Raw genomic sequence first — 11,424 nt, 5'->3', positions numbered from 1 at the left:
ATTAAACATTTATAACGTTTTTTTAATCATTAAGTTCTTACAATGTACCTATTTGAATAAATAAAAAAATCACAAACCCTGCTTGTTAATGATAGATGATGATTAAAATGTGCTGACTCGTGTTTCTTCCGAAGACATCCGTGAATTAATTTATATTTGACAGTTTTCTCAGTCCAGCTAATTAAATATTTCATATTTCTTTTGCTAAATCTGTAAACATGGCAATTTAGTTGAAAATCAGAATTCTTTAATCAATGTGATATTTGCCCCTTTTTTAATTGACAGGGCTGATTGTGCTCTGGATTTCCGGAATTTTCGCTAACAGTGACCCGCAAGTTTCGAAAAATTTTAAATATATTAAGTAAACTAAGAAATATTGAGATTAAATCCCTTGTTTAAATTTCTTTCAATTTATACTTTTTTTGACTCAAAATTTTCCCGGAATTTTGACTGGCTTAGAATTACCCCTGAATTGACTACAATTAGATCTAATTAATATATTATGACATACGACTCTACTGGATTTCGCCAGCTTCTACTAGTTTAATAAAATTTCTGGATTTAGTCAATTTTTAAAAAATATCCTGAAATTGAGTAAGTTTCTAAAAATCCCTATTGAAATGTCATTTTTGAAAAGTTAAATTTTTTTTCTTTCTAAAATGTATATGTTCAGTTTTCTTTAATTCTGATTTGCCTTTTTTAATTAAATTCTTCAAACTATTTTTGAGTTTTATGCCTTTTACTATTCAAAATTATGAGTTAACGTAATATACATTTCAACTAACTTTTAATGTCAATTGTAACTGGAGAATATCGTAAATTTTCTTTTTTGACGACCATGAAATTCCCTGTGTGTAAAATAATAAGTGCATTGTGCAACAATCTTGAAATAATATAAAATCTGCTGGATTTTTTTCTTATCCATGTTGGCAGCCATGAACATGGAAACTTAAGATCTCTTATTTCAGCAGTACTATTTAAAGCACTAGATACCATATTTGATTCGTATTATTAGATCGAAAAATTTTCTTCCTTTCTTTAGATTTTGTAGTTATTTTTGTGGATAAAATTTTTTTTAGATTATTCAGCCAGCAATTACGTGTCTGAATATATTTTCTTTAAAAAATGCCATTTCTATCTTGTTGGCTATTTACTTGAAATAATTTCATAAAGGCAACCAAAAGATAAAATTATAGCTTGGACCTTGATATAATCAGAAGTTTCAAAAATTATCACACTATAAAAAGTACCAACTCTTGGAAACTTAGGTTTCTGTGGAGCACCACTTAGAAACCTGCTTTATACAAATACAACTTACTGTTTGCAAAAAGTGAGCCAATGTTTAAATTTGCAATATTTCTAAATCTATTTTCTGATGTAGTTGACTGTACTATACGAAAGTTCTACAAAGCTTCCTGGTTCTTACTTTTCCTTTAATAGTCCTTTTTATTTTAAAAGTATAGATATTTATGATATAGTAGCCTTATACATATTTGGAGTCTGGCCACTCAACTGGAATTTCTGCTCCTCGGAACTCTAGGTCAAGAAAACGGTAAGGCAGTGGTGACCTTGGCTCATCAGGAGTTGCATCATAGCTGATTTTAGTCGTACGTAAATTATATCTAATAAACTAGATTTGAAAATTTTGATCTGATTACTGTTGGATCATGAAGAAAAAATAATTAAGTTGAACAGCTAAGAGTTGAGGTTACAACTGTAAAAAAAGTCTAAATAATCTCAAATTTTGTATTTGTCTATTTTACTAGCTTTGCCTAAGAGCCAAAAATATATAAGGGCATGAAAATGTGGCAATTGGTTGATTAGATGTATAATTGCCTTACTAAAAATTCTAAATAAGTGGAAACATCCACAAATGTTTAACATAAATTTTTGAATGTTCAAAAAATTTTTAAAAGAAAAATCATAATTGGGACAATAATTTTAATTAAAAAAATTTTCACTGCATAAAAATCGCTTAAAAAGGCATTTAGTGTGTTACATTACCAAAAAGGAGAATTTTTATGCATGACTTCAAATTTTTAACAACAGGCTGCGTAGCATTTTTAAAAGGTGCTTATTTTCGGCCTTAAAGGTGCTTTTTACATTGGGTGTTTTTAAAAAGTGCTTAATTTTCCCTTTCTCAAAATGAGATTTTTCCTTTACTATGTTGAGTTTTTCTTCGAATTATGCAAAACGACATCATTGTTCTATTCAACGTTTTCATAATTAATTCAACCCCAATCTACTTCGGCGTATAGTCAGTCCGTAGCGTATCAAAACGTCATTTGTTTTACATGATTGTTTGACAATTGTCAAAAACAACGCCAAAAGGTTTTTGTTTTGACATGACTGTTGAAACAAGATAAAACCGTCGATTGTCAAAAACTTTCCAACTCTGCCTAATTATAATTTTTTAAAGTGCTTGAAAATATTTTTTGAGTGCTTAAAAAAGTCCTTAAAAGGTGCTTATTTCTTTGTTGAATAATTTGGCTACGCACCCTGATTAAGTTTTTAAATTTAATGACACTGGAAATTTTTTGCATGATAATAAAATTATTTTTTCTAACTGAACCTGTTTTTCACGTTATTTAAAGACGGATTTTATCATTAAGGTTTGAAATTTCTTTTAAAATCATTTCAACATTCCTATTAAATAGTATTATTTTTTTATTATTTTTATGCGTCTAAATGTATGAAGAAGTAATCTTGTTAATGTTCATGCAAAATTCACAGAGCTGATTGTAGGAAGACTGAATGTCGAGTGTTATTTTTAATGAACTTTTTTTTTTCTTTCGAGAGAGAAGTTTATGTGTAAGTAAGTTATTTAAAAATGTTTTGAGGTTTCAATTTCCCAATTGGTAGTATACGAATTTCTCAAATCATTTAGTCAATGAAATTTTTAGGTCAAATATTAAGTCATTTAGTTTTTAGTCTTTGGAAGATAAAATGTCTAGTGTTATTTTTAATGAACTTTTTTTTTTCTTTCGAGAGAGAAGTTTATGTGTAAGTAAGTTATTTAAAAATGTTTTGAGGTTTCAATTTCCCAATTGGTAGTATACGAATTTCTCAAATCATTTAGTCAATGAAATTTTTAGGTCAAATATTAAGTCATTTAGTTTTTAGTCTTTGGAAGATAAAATGTCTAGTGTTATTTTTAATGAACTTTTTTTTTTCTTTCGAGAGAGAAGTTTATGTGTAAGTAAGTTATTTAAAAATGTTTTGAGGTTTCAATTTCCCAATTGGTAGTATACGAATTTCTCAAATCATTTAGTCAATGAAATTTTTAGGTCAAATATTAAGTCATTTAGTTTTTAGTCTTTGGAAGATAAAATGTCTAGTGTTATTTTTAATGAACTTTTTTTTTTCTTTCGAGAGAGAAGTTTATGTGTAAGTAAGTTATTTAAAAATGTTTTGAGGTTTCAATTTCCCAATTGGTAGTATACGAATTTCTCAAATCATTTAGTCAATGAAATTTTTAGGTCAAATATTAAGTCATTTAGTTTTTAGTCTTTGGAAGATAAAATGTCTAGTGTTATTTTTAATGAACTTTTTTTTTTCTTTCGAGAGAGAAGTTTATGTGTAAGTAAGTTATTTAAAAATGTTTTGAGGTTTCAATTTCCCAATTGGTAGTATACGAATTTCTCAAATCATTTAGTCAATGAAATTTTTAGGTCAAATATTAAGTCATTTAGTTTTTAGTCTTTGGAAGATAAAATGTCTAGTGTTATTTTTAATGAACTTTTTTTTTTCTTTCGAGAGAGAAGTTTATGTGTAAGTAAGTTATTTAAAAATGTTTTGAGGTTTCAATTTCCCAATTGGTAGTATACGAATTTCTCAAATCATTTAGTCAATGAAATTTTTAGGTCAAATATTAAGTCATTTAGTTTTTAGTCTTTGGAAGATAAAATGTCTAGTGTTATTTTTAATGAACTTTTTTTTTTCTTTCGAGAGAGAAGTTTATGTGTAAGTAAGTTATTTAAAAATGTTTTGAGGTTTCAATTTCCCAATTGGTAGTATACGAATTTCTCAAATCATTTAGTCAATGAAATTTTTAGGTCAAATATTAAGTCATTTAGTTTTTAGTCTTTGGAAGATAAAATGTCTAGTGTTATTTTTAATGAACTTTTTTTTTTCTTTCGAGAGAGAAGTTTATGTGTAAGTAAGTTATTTAAAAATGTTTTGAGGTTTCAATTTCCCAATTGGTAGTATACGAATTTCTCAAATCATTTAGTCAATGAAATTTTTAGGTCAAATATTAAGTCATTTAGTTTTTAGTCTTTGGAAGATAAAATGTCTAGTGTTATTTTTAATGAACTTTTTTTTTTCTTTTCGAGAGAGAAATTTATGCGTAAATAAGTTATTTAAAAATATTTTGAGGTTTCAATTTCTCGAACTGGTAGTATACGAATTTCTCAAATCATTTAGTGAATAAATTTTGAGGTCAAATATTTACTCAAATGTTTAGTTTTCAGTCTTTTAAAGTGTGATAACGATTCCCAGCAGATTACCGAAGTCAAGCATCACTGGATACAGTCAGTGTGCGGGCGGGTGACCATTTGGATCAGTCTGCGTAGGGACCGAGGGTGTGCAGTAAACTGTTCTACCGTAAACTGCTCGGCTTCGCGTGCAGGTCGTTGGGCTACCGAATCGGGGGTGCCATCCCCTCTGCAGAGGATCAAAACTGTGATGGCATGTCTTCGAATCATCCTTAGGGATGACCCAGACCGTCGCCAATAGCCCATTGTGCAGCTCTAGTGAGACGTAAATGAACTATAACAACAACAATAAAATGTGAGAAAAGTTTCGGTTTTTAAATTTTTTTAATAAAATTAACGGAAAATGCTGTTCCCAAAGAAACATGTGCAATCATTGTAGTCTACACTTACTAAATTAGCCTAAATTATATTGATTTCAGAAATTAAAGATGGGAAATATCAACTTATGTCAAAGTTTATTAACTTGTAAAAAACGAAACGAAAGGAAAGTCACCATAGCCATGTTAGGGAGGAAGCATTTTTTAAATCATTTAATTGAAGTTTTATTTTTGGAAAATAGTTTTCGAGCCTATTTTTCAATTCCTACTATTAGTTCACTTTCTTTCTATATATATTTATATCAATCGTTAATAAAATACTTTTTATTCATCCACTCAAGATCAAATACATTTTTTTAAACTTGTAGTGGATGACGATGTTACTTTATTTTTTTTTCAAATATTTATTCATTAACTAAATTTTAATATTGTGATTCTCCCTGTGGCAGAATCTTTTCAATCTATCTGCGACAAAACTCTCTAGCACTAATATCTTTCTGCAAGATACTTTTAATAATAACAAAAGCGCTGTGTTTACAAGGAAAAAAAAAACTATAATTTTTTTCATTGAACATGTGATAGTTTTTTATTCTAATATTATGGGTGATATTCTCGCATTTTGTTGGGGGGGGGGGAAGCCCAACTTAATTTCTTTCTCACATTTTGAAAATAATCATCACAATGAAGAAAATAATTAAAAATCATGAAATCCGTAGTAGTAATTGCCGAAATAAAAGATCAACGACGAAATCACGTGAATCTGACTCATCAGATGCGTGTTTCATATCGAGATTAGGTTGTATGTACTAAATAATATCGTACAAAAAATATGGGTTTAAAAACTATGGAGAAATCAATAGCAAGAAAAATCTTTCAGCAAAAACTCTGCCACGAGGGTGATTCTATCATATGTATATTTATATTAATTGTAATTATTTATTAAAAAGTAACTAAAATAAAAATTTTCTTGGTTTGCAAGTAGGAATTTTTTTTTTCTTTTTATGTATTACTCGTTTATTATATGAGTAGATATATTTTTGAAGTTAAAATTTTTTGGTTAGGGTATATTTATTAGCTAAATTCAATGTTTTTTTTTGCAATTAAAGAAATAAAAAATACTAGATAACTTATTTATAACAAGTGGTTTAGATAAGCAGCAATTGATTTTTTTTTGGAGGGAGGGGATATATGAAATAAAGATTTCATATTAAATATCTCCCCCAAAAATCTGTATTTATCAAATTCATAAAACCACTTTGATGAGATACTTTTTTTTAACTCTTTTTTTTTTTAACTGAACTTCCAATGTAACTTCGTAATTTCAATTATAAAAATAGACAAAACACATTTATTATAATTGTTTTAGTTGGAGTTGAACGCTTAGTAACGCAGTTTTTAAAAATATTCTGCGAGTTCCTTAGGATGCTGCTAAAATAATGTGAGCTCCATTTAATTCCATTTTAATCACAATAATGTGTGTAATAAAATTGCTTCACGATCACTAATACTCTCATACAGAGCCGGATTATACCGTTTTTGGGCCCTCCCCTCCTTCCCCCACTCCTCCCCTCTTTTCAAAATATGTGCTAAAATTTTCGACATTTTGCGTAGTTTGGAATTCGACAGCATAATACAAGATTTCGTTGAATCCAAAAATCGCAAAAAAGTAATATATTAGATCATAAGATTCTGCAAAATAATTTATTACCGAAAAATATAATATTTTTATTTGTATCTTCATAATTTTATGCAAAATACACTTGTTGTTTTTAAAGCTAAATTATTTTTGTCAACAAATTTTTTTCTCCCAAGTTTTTCGTAGGCCCTAGGCACGTGCCTATTGTGCCTATAGGTTAATCCGGCCCTGCTCTCATACGGTAGGCCGAAAATGTATCGAAATTGGGGAAGGGCGAACACCCCTGATTTCGGTTTAATTAAAATTAATTCATTCCCCACCTTCTTAGTGCGTCCCAATTTAGACTGCGAAAAGATTGGAATGTAGTACTTCATAATTTTGAAATTTCACAATAAAACTGGTAGTTTTCTAGATGGATTACAAATTCGAGAAGGAAATGACGTTTTCTCCTTTACGATCTTCGAACACGCGCCTATAGAGTGATGAAACATTTCTGGAATAATCGTTATCATGACGACACGTAACTGAAGTGTCTAAGGGAAGGACTTTCATTTCTCGCCAAGTTTTGCTATTTGTTAGTTTTTCTTTTTACCTACACGGGAAAACAGTAAATGAAATTTGTTTTATTCTGTTTTGTGATACAAAATAGAAGAATCGGGATTTTTTTTTTCTTTTTTAGGACAACTAAGCAAGAATTCTCTATCTCATATTGTTAGTCATGTGATTCTTTATTGTCTATAACCCCGTTACCATGGGAACCCACCAAGAGGGTCACTTGCAACCCCTTGGAAATCCAATTACATACAATTTTTTTTAAGCAATCAAATATCATTTGTTTGTATGATATTCAATCCATTCGGATTTATAAACCTAGTACATAAGCTGCATTTTTAAAATCAATGCTATAATTAACTAATATTTTATTTGCTATTAGAAGATATGTATATTAAAAATATAAATAAAGAAAATTAAAAAAATCATAAGTCACGCGAACTCTTTTTTTCCTTTTCTTAATACATTATAATTTTTTTTTTATGTTTATAAATTTAAATGTTGACAAAAATTGTTTACTTAGTATTTTAAATGTAATAATTGAACGAAACTTGAAAAAATATTTTGATGTACACTAGTAAAAATATTTTTAGATGCACTAATATATCTTCAGATGCACTAATATATATTCTTTTTTAGATGCACTATCAGAAAAAAATATATCTTCACAAATTTTGTAATAACTTTCCTAGCTATACCCTGAGAAATTTTTTAATGCATATTTGTTATGTTATTATTAAATATTATATAATTAATTTTTGATGCATATTTATCTAAGAATAAATAAAGAAAATAACTATCCCAGAGTGCGAATTTCGCAGAAAATTTCACTCTCCTCTGTTTTTTGAGGAGTATGAGCCATATCCATTAGATTAACTGTTTTCTTAAAGTCAAATTTTTGTCGCTTATTATTCAGTTCCGGTTCTAATATGAAATTATTTCGTCAGTTGACTCACGAGTTCCCGTGTCTTCTGAGTTGGGTCCAAAATAACAAGGTTTAGTAATTCAAGAGTCGCATAAGATCTAAAATATGTAACGACTTCAGCACTTCTGATAAAATGAAATGTATACTCATTCTTAATCACTGTTTCACATAAGGAGTTTAAAAAGATTTATCTTTTTCAAATCAATCGAATTGTAGAAAAATTTAGTTTACCTATCCGAAACATGATTTTGAAAATAATATGTTTACAAATTATGAAGCAGTATCGTTTAATCATAGTTTCTTATACATTTGAATTATAAAAATTCAATGCAGTTAGTTCGAAGAACATTAATTAATTATTTTATGTTTTTCTAACGGAGGGTATGTTTCAAATAAAAAAAAATTGTGGCTAATGCTACTGATAATTATACTTGGGAATATTTATTAAATACACTTTTTATATTAATAGTAGAAATAAGTTGAAATAAAGACACACTTAGTAAAAACGATCATTTCCATTTTTGTTTTAAATAAATCTAAAAATGAATTAAGTATTTATAAGTTATCCAGACTAATATCTTGTCGCTTACATGGATAACTTCTATGACATAATTAGATATCTATCACAAAAACTAAAAAAAAATAGCAAAGCGATGTTACATATTGTAGGATAAACCAAAATTTGAAAACCCAGATTTTCAAATTTTGAAAAACTTTTTGTTATATTATTTGTTTTTTGTTTTTTATAAAAAGTTTGCTGAAGATAAAAGGATTAAGGTTAATCCTTTTATGTAAACAAAAATCTTATTTTATTTTTTCTATTCGATGAATTGTGATTTGCAGCAATTCAATATAGCTTTTAATGCTTATCTATTTTAGAAATTGAATAATTTCTCAGTAATTTTGTTGGCGTCTAAACAGATTGGTGTGAACTCGGTGCTGTCTTTCGAAAAAGAAGGATACAAATTATTTTTTCCCCATAATATTTCTTAAATTTTAAAGATGTTTGCCCTAAATTAATTTATTATTATTTTACTTTTTATTCTTATTGATTAGATAATACATCGCTTGAAGGACATAGCTGCTCAAATGCTCGTTAAAGAAAGTGTCTTTAAAAAAGTAAACATAGCTTAAAATGCTTATTTGAAAAAATGGACATAACTTAAAATGAGCGTTTAAGCAAAAGGACCGAAAATTTGATTCCTTTCTTTTTAACTGTTTTATGATAAATGTATTTTAAAAGACTTAAATATTGAATCCAAATAGATTTGTATGAATAAATCACTTGGTACCTACTTTTAATCTAAGTTTATAGCACTAGGATTCGGATGCCATGGGCAAATTCTTTGATAATATGCCCCTGAAAATTGGGGTGTACTTCATAAATACAGAAAAATCCAATATTAATTATTTAAAAAAACGAAAATTTTAATCAAAAATCTAAATTCATATTTGATATTAATTTTTATGTAATTTTAGGGGAAATTAATCTTAAAAATACAAAATTACTGTTTATAAAAAAAAAAAACATTTTTAATTTTCTTTTCTTAATTGCAAGGGAAATTTGAATTTAATTCATCAGAAACTTCATTTTTAAATTTAATTTAAAATCATGAGTTTTTACTTCATGAAATATTCTGCCTTAACCATATATTTATTCTTTAAAAACTCTAATCCTAATAAATATAGCAAGGCGTAAAGTTTTAACGTCCTTAGTCTATTTTAGTTTAATGTCCTTAGCCTTATTTGACTGGATGACTGGAGCAGTTGTCCTTTTCATCCTCCGCGTTCAATATAAGAAGTTCACCCACAACGTGTAATTTTATTTTTGATGTTCATTGAGTCGGAAAGAGTTATAAATTATATGAAAACGCACGAGGTTCCACCTTGATTGAAGAAACTTTAATCAAATACTTTCATAGTATGACTTTGAGTATTTAAATAAGAAAAATCATCTACCTGTATAAAGTCTGATCTTATTTTTGATGACTGTGAATGTGATTTTTTATTTTTTAAAAAAAATCTTAAGTTTTAAAGAGCATGAACCAGCAGTAAATAAATAAAATTTAAAAAAAAGTGAAAACGTCATCTGACAATGCGAAATAAATGTCACTATAAAATTCTGATTGTCTCTATTGATAAACAGGATTGCGTTATGACATTGAGACAGAAAAAAGCAATTGTAAATTTATGCGACTCTCGTTTGATTACCAGAAAAAAAACGAGAGAAACTTTTGTTTTGTAATTAGAATTATTTAAATTAAAGTTAAGATAAGATTAGGTTAATTCATAATCAAGCAAATGCAATATTCAGTTTAGTCGAGAAAAATTATAAAAACTGAATAGCTGAAATAACTTTTGAGCAAAAGATTAGATTTTCATGTAACATTCTTGCAAGATGCAATCTTTATGTTCTCGGGGACTTAAATCGCAGATTCGGGACTTCAGGGGGTCAAATCGGAGTCGAGAAACATGTACTAACAGGCATTTTATTAGGCAGTTCAAAGTTCCACAATTAGTTGTTTTACCGTTATGTAAAAAAGTTTATTTTGAAACCAAATAAATAAAAAAGTGGTCTTATCTAATATCGAAACATTTCTTATCGTTTTTATCAGCTAACATTATTTAAAGTTGGAATTATGTCTTTCGTTATCAAAAAGGGTATATTACAATACAATAATCTACTTTATTTATGTCCACCCTTATTTAGGCAGAGTTTCCCGTTGCCTTATCCCATGACTGCATTAAGATAAAAACTTCGAATAACGTCATCACTTTCTAGAATACCACTCCTCAACAGCTATGAGAATTACTCATAATATTTTGTAAAGAGAATTGTAGTTTTAGTTCACTTTCCTGTCACAGATAATTCTAGAATAAAATTTAAATATAAACCACAAATCTTAGATAAGTAATAATATACTTTCTTCTAACTGTTAGTAGCAATTTAGAGAGTGAATAAATAAATACGCTTTCAACTACTAGAATTGATTTAGAGTATATAATGGAATTTTTCAAAAAATTATTTTCTGAAAGGTATAAGAAATTGTGTTAAATTTATTTTCTAAAAATCAAAAATTATAAGGGGTTACAGCAATTAAAATACAGAGTTCTTTAACACACATACGAAATTTAAAACTTTAATCGCAATTTTAATTCTTTAATTGCACCCCTTCTATGCCTCCGAAATTGTTAATCTGATTCCCACATTGTTTTTATGTCATAATGTCTACAATGTACATTATTAGTTTTTTTTTAATATCTTTGTATTTAGCCTTTTTACTTTAAATGGAAAATTACAAATATATGTAAAAAAAAAAAGATATACGTAAAAAAAAAATCGTACTATATACTCGAAAGGTTTTAAACAAACTCTTTGAAAAAGAATAGTTAGAATTGTTTTGAAGGTATTCACCATCTATCCACTGGTGAAGAAGAAGAATTCCTAATCGGATTTAAAGCTATTTTCTCAATTTCTTAAGATGACCCCTTTCATAT

The sequence above is a fragment of the Parasteatoda tepidariorum genome, chromosome 2 (assembly GCF_043381705.1).
Source record: "Parasteatoda tepidariorum isolate YZ-2023 chromosome 2, CAS_Ptep_4.0, whole genome shotgun sequence".
NCBI classification, from domain to species: domain Eukaryota; kingdom Metazoa; phylum Arthropoda; class Arachnida; order Araneae; family Theridiidae; genus Parasteatoda; species Parasteatoda tepidariorum.
This window is presented reverse-complemented; position numbering follows the sequence as displayed.